We start from the raw sequence: 9,557 nt of genomic DNA on the forward strand, positions 1-9,557 counted from the left end.
AATCTCATAACTCCTATAGAGGTGAAGATAACGAACAGTGATCAATCTCATAACTCCTATAAAATGTGAAGATAACGAACAGTGATCAATCTCATAACTCCTATAAAGGTGAAGATAACGAACAGTGATCAATCTCATAACTCCTATAAAATGTGAAGATAACGAACAGTGATCAATCTCATAACTCCTATAAAGGCGAATATAACGAACAGTGATCAATCTCATAACTCCTATAAAGGCGAATATAACGAACAGTGATCAATCTCATAACTCCTATAAGCAATACAAAATAGATAGTCGGGCAAACACGGACCACTGTATATGGTGTTATCCTTCTTATATATTTTGATGCCCACTCTTTCTATCCATGGTGAACTCATTTGAAATGTGGGACCAATTTGCGTACCTTTTGTCCATATGGTACATGTTCATTTGAATGCAATATCCATCGAAACATTATACAAATAAATATATCATTTAATTGTGATTTGGAATTCGTATGATAGAGGTGCATAGTATATCCACGAAAATTGAATCCCAAGATAATTCAATGGATCTGAAAAATATTTTGCCCATCCTCTCCATTTCTATGTTGACTTTGACTCTCTCTCTCTCTCTCTCTCTCTCTCTCTCTCTCTCTCTCTCTCTCTCTCTCCCCATGTTTTGATTCCATATCAAATATCAACCATCTATATGTACATTTACAATGATGAACCAAGGACACATGATACATATGATGATGCACTCGATTTAATTTACCCAAGACGCTGTAATTGGCCTTCATTCTTTAGATGAAAACGTGACTTTGGGATTTATGAGATTAATCACTGTTCGTTATTTTCACCTTTCTTTGAACTTGTCCATAATCTATTATTTATATCTTACCGAATATTCTCAAATACAGTTAACCATAGTTGTACTGGGTGTCAAGCGAACCCCACTTACAGATAGAGATGTGGCTCACTTTATCATAGAACAACTAATTATTAATTGTAATCGTCAAGATGCAGAGTAAAAGCAAGTTCCTAGAGACTGGTAAAAAGAAAAAAGATATGCAACCTTGACGCAAGAGTACCCAATATCAAGGAACGAAAGATTGAACTGATCCAAGTTAAAAGAAAGATGCTGCACTGAACGTCAGCACAAGTACGCTTAGAAAAACGAATCGTGGATCTGACTTTCTAGAACAAGAGACTTGAACATAAAGTCTTAAAACAGAAAGGCCAGTAAAGCAGCTATATGCTGGAATGTGATAGGTGTCGGAGAGTATTGAGGCGTCCTTTAAATAGCTCCATTAGTTTCTGGACCTTCTAAGGAAATAAGGGTTAGGATAGCTGATCATTTTGACTTCACTGGATCATGAGGGGTTTGCATTTTCCAAGGTCCTGACCCTCAGGTTTCATTAAGCCCTTGTGAACCTCTAATCACTTAAACATCAACATATCCACACTTTGAAGATTTATTGAGTGTGGGGAATGTGATCAGCTCTAACATGACACTCAAAGGTGGAGTAAATTATGCCACTTATCCGTGTTTAACAGTGCGCTTACAGATCTTCATGATGGTTCCTTCATCAGTGGGATAAATACACAAGGAAAGTTAATCCAATAAAAATGGAGAGGGTCATGATGACAGATATGATAGAGGAGCAGTCAAGAAGGATGACCTGAATGAATGGATGTTTCAGCAGATCAATTTAATGTTCTCACATACCTTACCAATGAAGGATCGCATTCATTGAAAGAGGCTTCTCCATACAAGGACAAGCAATACAAAAACATACTGATGCAATAGGGAAAGGCATAAAAGTAAGAAAAGTGCAAACCAAATTTATTTCACAAAGACTATCCTCAGAGTTTACGTGAAGACGTGCAGCATTTGTCAGATTTTCATATCAGTTAAACGGGTGAATCTGCAGACCAAACCGATGACCGTTCGGTCGATACGGGGCAACTAGAGTAACAAAAACCCAACTTAGAACCAATTCAAGATTAGTGACTGTAACTACAGAATGAGTAATTTTGAACAATCTTGTTTCAGCGAAAGAGGTGAACCTATGGAAGACCTACAATGTTAGAGAGAGGGTCATCTCCATCTCTAGAGGTGATTGATAATAAGAATTAAGATTTATGGTAGGAGAGAGGGAGACGCATTTCCTTTTAGTGATTGACAGTATGAGTAAAATCTAAAAGTACATTTCGTTTCAGTCATGATGATAACAAATTTGAAAATATCAGTCTGATATGATTTTATCTGCACCATGCGCATATTTACATTACACCATGGAAGATAAGAATTAGCGATATACTTGAATTATATGCTTGTTGGAAAGGATCACGGTATTTCCTTGTAAAATCAATGTTTCATAGTCGTATTAATCTGTATGGTCACGATGATTCTCACTTGACCACAAATGGAAAATAATTAACTGGAAAATATAAATACATTCAAAGATCTTGAAGGTCGTGTGTGTATCTTCGGTATATAGAATTTTATTGCAGAGTGTTTCATATTATTATGAGGATTTATTTCAGAAAGCGATTTAAATTGGGAAGTAGATAAATGAAACTTACCAGCACTTGTCTGTGTCTTTGTGACAAACTTACATACATTCTTTGATTCGTTACCCTACCATCAGATATTATTCGTTATCATTTAGCTGTTTTGTACCTCGTGAGTTTCGTTTTGGTTTCAAGAAAATAATTACCTTAAAGTAAGAGACACCATCTTTTACCCGCCAAATTATAACATTGGCTGGGTACATTTTCCCATTAGGCGAAAGTCCAAATCCAATTATCCTTTAGTCTTCACATGTATTTCAAAGGTATATGAGTCTGATTCACAGTTCCCATCAGAGTCGATGACAGTCTGGAACTGGAAATTCTCTTTTGGTGTGGAAGGATGACAATGTAAACAGAGGGCTGACGTTCTGTATGGGATATTAAAGTGCTTTGGGGAACTTTGGCTGTGGAATGATGTTGAACACTTTCAGTTGTGTTGAATTCTGTTAACAACTTGAGTAGCTTTGATTCCCGATATGCATGGTGTATCAGCCTTTCCATTTGGTTCCTTGGTTCGTGTTTGTTATAGACATATATGACATTCACTGTGTCCATCTGTACACATTAACGATAAAACTTATTATACATGTAGATGATAATACATGGCACACTGTTTTGGCTATATTTAGATCTAAAACTTCATAGTTATTTCGGATTTCAAACATTTCGGTTGAGCATCACTGAAGAGACATTATTTGTCGAAATGCGCATCTGGTGCATCAAAATTGGTACCGTATAAGTTTTACATGTACTTCAAGAAAAATATTGATAATTGCTGTTCAAAGAAAAATGTATTTTTACTATATCAACCCTAAAGGGCTATGATGAAATCATGTTTCCTTTCTAACGCTGACTAAACTATCTAACTACGAATCATTTTCAAGATGTCACATACTGATATATCACGCATTGGAAATAAAGAATATAATATATCCCTTTAACATGTTTTGGCTTTTAAATATTACTACAAATCAAAAAGTTAAGGAATTGGTAAAATAAATATGAACAAAGCTTTAAAAAAAAACTAGAATTGTGTTTAAAAGTTTTCTTGAGGTCTGATGAAACACTCCCAATTGTCATACATCACATTCACTAAATATTTTCTTCCCTTTCTTTTGAAATTGGCGTTGTTTTCGTTATAGACAATGAATACATTTTTGATGCAAACTAGTTTGATCCGGCTCTTAACACCATCTGCCCGCGTAATCATTACTAAATATACAGCGTCGTCGAGGCCAAAGATTGCATTGGTTGTTCCGTTTGATATAACGAATTTTTTTTAACGTTATGATGTTTCAGTACTTAAATCTATAAAATATTTTTACAAAATACATAATATCAATAATAAAATGTATTTCGTTGTTGTATTATCGGATTTTGAAGGTAGCAATCACTGCCGAAAAAATCATAACCCGCTAACTCTATACCATAATGGGGTTTATATGCGATGCTAGCTACCCTCATCACCCGATATAACAAACAAAACATTTTATTGCTTAAAAGATAATCAGATCACGCCTATTTTAAAACTGACCTAAGAAATGGTTAACCGTTGAAATTCTTTATAAACCTGACTTAAGAAATGGTCAACCATTGAAATTCTTTATAAAGCTTTTTTTTTCTTATCGATATTACAACGTCATCGGAATCATTTGTATCCAATCTATGGATGGTCTTTATAACGGTTCCAAAATCATTTTCTTCTCCTTGTACAAAAACCCAGTCTTGAGACATATCCACAAGAGGCACGATATATCCAGTCGAGTATCTGTTCTTCGAAAATAAAAATGAAAATTGTTATCTGGTTTGTATGGACATATGCAAACACAATAAATTTCTTGTCCGGTCATTTTCATGAGTAAACATCCTATCTGGGCACTTGCCTTGTTCTCAAAAGTTTTTATATATTTTTTATCGAATGCAAAATCTCTTTCATCGGATTAAAATTCAAAACAAAATACTCAAAACTGCTTTGAAACCGGTCTTTCTGAGTCGACTGACAGAAGACAGGTAACACTGTTTAAAACAAATTGGAGTTTGTTTGTATTTTCTATACTTTCGAATGCGTGGAAATATCTTTGTGATGAATACCATTGCAAAGTTCCCCTTGAATGATTTCGATAGTTCATATATATAACCCAAATTTGTTTGTTGGAAGCAGTGTATTCAAGAAATCCAGAGTACTGTAAATGGCAGGTATATGTATGGCAATGAAACATTTCAGCGGAAATCTCACTGCTCAGAACAGATATGTACGACAATATAGAATATAGACAAGTACTGCTTTGTTGGGAACATGCATGAATGACAATTACATGTACAATAACACATGTAAAGAATAGTTACATATATGTATCAAAATGAAAAATACATGTGAGCAATGTACTGCTAAGATTACATAAAAAGGTGAGGATAACAAACAGCGATCAATCTGTTACGTGCCAATGAAAAATACAGACGAGTACCGCTTTGTGAAGAACAGATATGAATGGCAATAAGAATTACAGATCAAAACTGCAATGTACATAAAGGTTATGTATAACAATGAAACTTACAAGCAATCACTACACTTTTCAGATTGATGATTGACAGTGATAATTACAAGCAAACACTGCACTATTACGGTGAAGTATGAATGATAATTACAACTACAGAAGAGCACTCCATTACTAAGCAAAGGTATGTAAGACAATGAAAAATGCAGTTGAGAGTTGCACTGTATAGAACAGATTATTTTGACAATGAAAAGTACAGCTGAGCACTGCAAAGCAAACAACAGGTATGAAGGGCAATGCAAATCAGAGGTGGGCACTGCTTTGCTAAGAACAGGTACACATCTATGTATGACAATGAAAAGTACAGGTGGGCACTAAATTGCTAAGAACAGATATACATCTATGTATGACAATGAAAAATACAGGTGGGCACTGCAATGTTAAGAACAGATATGCATGACAACGATAATTACAGGTGAACACTAATCTTCGAACAGGTATCAGCAGGCAAACTTACTAATGTATATTATAATAGTATGTACCTATGTTATTCTTACCGCTCCGCATGTTTTGGAAATTCACCTCAAAATTTATTTGGAAAAAAGTTAATGAAATAAATGTTAAAACTAAATTTTCATGATAAACATGATAACTTTTCGTATAGTCGGGTTATGTTTCCAAAATAAGTGGAAATGTCCTGCAGCGTCTAGGACTTCATAGTGGGTAAATGGCTCTGTTGGAGGTATTGCTGGAGGAGGGAATGCTGTAACCAGACATACTGCTAGCTGTGAAAAAAGGCGAGCAGTGACGTAATTAGCATTATCAAATAATCGCTAATACTTTCGAAAGAAAATCTTCATATGTACGATATATAGTCTTCTAACCGTCCTCGTCCTAATTTCAGAGCTCGTGATAACCTACTCATTTTGACATTCAGGATATAAAAACAGAAATAAGTGCAGTAGAACCTGTTTAGGATAAATGCACTGCTCAGTTCAACGACATTTACGTTGGCAAGTTTCTACGGTGTCCATAATTTCAGAGGAAAATTATTATGTAACTTTATCGTATATTCGCCTTTCCCACAGTTGTCGATATAATCTGATTCTAGGGAATTGTGTAATTTGGTATAAATTTTACCTTAATGTGGATAAACTTTTGGACATAACTATTAGGAATTGTGAAATTTCACATACTACTGTCGGGCATAACTTCACCCAAGTATATGTATTCATAGTTACAATGATTAACGATGGACTCCGTTAATGTCTTTTTAAATTGTCGTATAGATATCTTGATTTGTTTAAGCACTGAAGAGTGAAGATTTGAAATACTTTTCTGCAGGAGGAAGGGGGGGGGGCTCTGTATCAGTTTTCCAATATCTGCCAAATGAATTTCTGAATTAGAGCATTGGTAGGAAGAATTGCCAAGCATTTATTCACATGCTGATTAATGTCTACCAATCTATGATACATCTCTATAGCCCTATACCCAATCAACAATAGTTCAATAGAATACTGATCGCACATCTATCACAGAAGAAAGTCGGAAATTGCGTATTGGATTTAATTCTGTGTGTTGGGCTGTGCAATCCGAGCAAAGGTTATCTTCTTGTTGAATAACTTCAGTCTTTATAAGAACATCGCAGAAGGTGAATCATTTACACTACTTTTAAACATGGTCGATAGTTTGTTCTCGTATTCACAATCATCATAAATCTAATTGTGTCTTGTTGTAAACTGTGACCCTTGTCCCCGAGGGTCTCTACAGCCCAGTAGCTAAGTACTTCGTTACTAGCTTGAAAATACGGATATATATTTAATTGCTGTTATAAAATTTAGAAATTCATTTCAAAATTAAGGATTATCTCCCTCACGCATAACTCTTATCCTTAGACGAATTTGACTCCACTTTTTTTGGCACACTGTTTTTCCCTATAATAGCTCTAAAACTTCATTGTTATTTCGGATTTCAAACATTTCGGTTGAGCATCACTGAAGAGACATTATTTGTCGAAATGCGCATCTGGTGCATCAAAATTGGTACCCTATAAGTTTTACATGCAGGGAAACATTTCTACAAAATATACAGAAAGCATAAGACATGAATCTTTCATAGACCGGTCGCATATTAGAAAAGAAGAGTTTTCTATTTACCCACATAATTGGTATAGCTTGCTAGAAAGGGATTCATCTGGATGTTTTCTGATTTTGTTTTTATGTCATATACAAACATATATCTGAATGCCTTGGGTAAATAACTAAATCCACATTAGACATATTTTGGGATACCCAATCAAGATCTTGAGAGGAAGATATATTTTGCCCTTGATCCTTCTTCTGTTATGTCCAGGGGTCCGTCTTTGTCCTTCAATTTAATGAGCATCTTTCCTGCAACAAACTTCAGTTCATCCTGTTACAAAATCAGCATTGCTTCATCCTAGATTAAAATGGTAAAAGTTCCCAGAACACAATTGTCTTTTGATGGATATTATATCATGTGATACATTGTAGTTGACAGACATCTGTGACCCAGACAAGATTCCAGACATTCTGTTTTAGAACGTTGTTTGTCAGTTCAATGTAAAGATTATGTAACCCTGTTTATTTGAATCGTAAAAACGAAGGCTCTGGACACTTCATTTCAGTATAAATGATTTTGTGGTAATAAGCACTTGGAAACGCTCATTCAGACTCATCAAGCAATCTTACATCGGTGGATTGAATTGATCGGATTTAACCGCCGGTTTCATACAGTTTATTTGTGTTTACGTGTGTGAATTCAGCTCGGCTTTAAACTACATGTAGCACCGGACACTGATTTTGTGAATTTTTGGTTATGCCAATTGTAACTCAGTATTTTTTCATTGATATATTTTTCTTTCAATAATTGTAAATAAATTGCTATATCTTTTAATCATTCTGTGATAGATTCCTGCTGAGATTTTGTTTTTAGTGTTTACTCTGACTCATGCATGTACCAGAATTGGGAGCTTGTCCGGGATCAAGAATTATTGCATTTCACACGATTTTTAATCTACATGTAGTTCATTTCATTTATTGTATTTCATAGCCAGCAAAAATAGATACGTCTTCGGTCACAGATTTTCTTGCCTAGTCGAAAGTTCGGGACTTTTATGCTTGGAAAGAAAGGTGAGTTGATAAGATTTGCTGTACACTTTGGGTTAGAAATTAAAAAAAGCAAGAGATCAGAGCTAAGAGTTACCTTTTTCAGGAAAATGTTTTTGAAACATATTATTTTCTAAAACAAATAAGTGAACCAGCGAAAATGACGGAATTTCAATAAAAACTTGATTTGACAATAAAGAGGAGAGAGAGAGAGAGAGAGAGAGAGAGAGAGAGAGAGAATTAACAACAAACCTCTTTGCAGTGCAAATTACATGTTTTGTATATACATGAAGCATTCGTTTCAATTTATGGTAAACTAAGGCTGATGAAACTATCGGTATATCGTTTAAATCATACATCATATTTCTATCCCATCTATGTCTTTTCGTATAACAGGAAATACACTCATCCGAGGGATGCACTTCGCAGATAATTTCAGAACAAGACGCGCGAAATTATTAACACCTGCACAATTCCATGAATTTACACATCGATTTATAAAACAAATTATGATAGGCAAAAATAATGAAAATTGCTGCATGAAATTCCTCATCGCATTCGCATTTGTGCATTTTATGACTGAGGACATAAAAATGTTAATGCATTTGCAAGTTCCAATGGTGTTTCTCACCCTGCATAATTAGCTGGGAAATTCATTTTACGGCGGGTGTGACCGGTCAACAGGGGATGCTTACTCCTCCTAGGCACCTGATCCCACCTCTGGTGTGTCCAGGGGTCCATGTTTGCCCAACTATCTATTTTGTATTGCTTGTAGGAGTTATGAGATTGATCACTGTTCGTTATCTTCACCTTGCACTTGCAGACTTGAAACTCCTGATACAACACCAATTCCATATAAAATTTAAGCAACAATGCTATTCACAATTGATAATCATCAAAATCAAAGCATATGACTTTTCAACACTTTATTAGAAAAATTAAAGACTATAATTTTTGATATCATAGACAGTTGCTTCTTCAACAAAAATGGAAAACGGAAAGATCAGTCATCCGAAAAATTACTTTGTTAAACACCACTCTGATTCCACACACAAGTAATCTTAAGTTGAAGTAAGAGATATGTTGGAGTTCCTCACTGACAATATCTTCGTAGTCTTTGTTGATCAGGTCTTTCAACAGTTTATTGGAATTCCCATGGGCACGAATTGTGCTCCTTTGTTAGTTGACCTATTTCTATCTTCTTATGAAGCAGAATTTGTTCAAAAGTTCAACGTCAGAATAAAAATCTCTTGTTGTTGTCTTCAATACGACATTTACATATATCGACGACGATTATTTATTAACAATAATCATTTTCATTCATATGTCGATTCGATATACTGTATCCCTGTGAACACAAAATAAAAAACAGT

Source organism: Ostrea edulis, chromosome 2, assembly GCF_947568905.1.
Source record: "Ostrea edulis chromosome 2, xbOstEdul1.1, whole genome shotgun sequence".
Classification (NCBI taxonomy): Eukaryota; Metazoa; Mollusca; class Bivalvia; order Ostreida; family Ostreidae; genus Ostrea; species Ostrea edulis.